The sequence below is a fragment of the Stegastes partitus genome, unplaced genomic scaffold, assembly GCF_000690725.1.
Source record: "Stegastes partitus isolate 25-593 unplaced genomic scaffold, Stegastes_partitus-1.0.2 Scaffold2751, whole genome shotgun sequence".
Taxonomy (NCBI): domain Eukaryota; kingdom Metazoa; phylum Chordata; class Actinopteri; family Pomacentridae; genus Stegastes; species Stegastes partitus.
The window spans coordinates 8,379-9,570 of NW_007580482.1; the positions used below are offsets into that span (position 1 = coordinate 8,379).

The 1,192-nt window shown below is 41.3% G+C and overlaps 1 pseudogene; it reads right to left on the reverse strand.

Moving 5' to 3' along the window:
* Window positions 1–553, reverse strand: part of LOC103375659 (excitatory amino acid transporter 3-like) — a 7,068-nt pseudogene extending 6,515 nt beyond the window's left edge.
* Window positions 554–1,192: the final 639 nt, after the last annotated feature.

Sequence of the window (1,192 nt, forward strand, 5' to 3'; positions counted from 1 at the left end):
TTGTGCACAAAACAAGTGACAGAAGCTGAATCGTATTTCAATGTACCGTTATATTTCTCTTACCTGTAGCCACAGCCAGAAGGGTCGTCACGGCAAAGTAGACGATTCCACGTGCAGCTATTTTTGGAATGGAGTTCAACCGAAGACCATTACCACCTATAACGGATATAAAACATGAGATAATGTGGTGTGAAGATTAGCACATTTGTAGAACCATATATGAGTATAGTCAGTGTACAGCAGATCAAACATCAACACATTGGTGGCAGATGTTTAAATATTTATGCAGATACTTGTTACCTGGTTGAAACCGATGAAAAAATATAAATAATTAAACTGTGATTGGCTAAGAAACATTCTTATGTTGTGTCACATATACATATAATTAGACCGATCCATGATGGTTGAGACAAAGAGATTATTTCCTGTATAGTTTTCAATTTGCTATGAAGGCATTCACATGACTTAGGTGCACATGAATACAAATATACCTGAAATAAAGCACAATCTGTCATCAGAGTGAGAAACGCTCCTTCAGCTTACCGACTATCATGCTTGTCACAGTGATGGGAATGGAGACGACCTGCAGCATTTGCATCAGAAGTTGTGCTGGGGTCTTTCGCCAATCTTGTAACCGTGGCGTGCCGATTCAAAAGCAAGCCTAAAGTGATCCCTGTGTGGAATAAAAATAACAGAAATAACAGAAGTTCAACTAACAAAGACAAGACAAAAGAAAAACCCCACAGAAACTCATATTGAGCCTTCAGAGAATGTTGAATGTTTATTAGGGTCCGAGCACACCAGTGCAAGGACCCTATTGGAACCGTTGTGATTATTACTATTCTTTTCCAAACTTTGAACGCATTTTTGAGGGCCTAAACGTGCTTGAAAACTCACCAAAATCAGCATGCACTTTAGTGCCAAAATGGCTCCACAGCGCCACCTTCAAAATTTCGCCAGAGTCCTGTCGGAAGCACGTTTGCCCTAGAACTACGCAGTTTCATAGGCATATAGAGCTGGTCGTCACGAACAAAAAACTCTCCCCGCTCCAAGGTCTAAAATGCAACACGGCTCAACTGCGCCCCCTACAATATTTCAACGGAGTCCCATTGTGGCTACGTTTCACCTACAACTACGACCTTCGCCACACAAGTGTAACAACTCGTGACGCACAAAAAAGTCCATTACCATG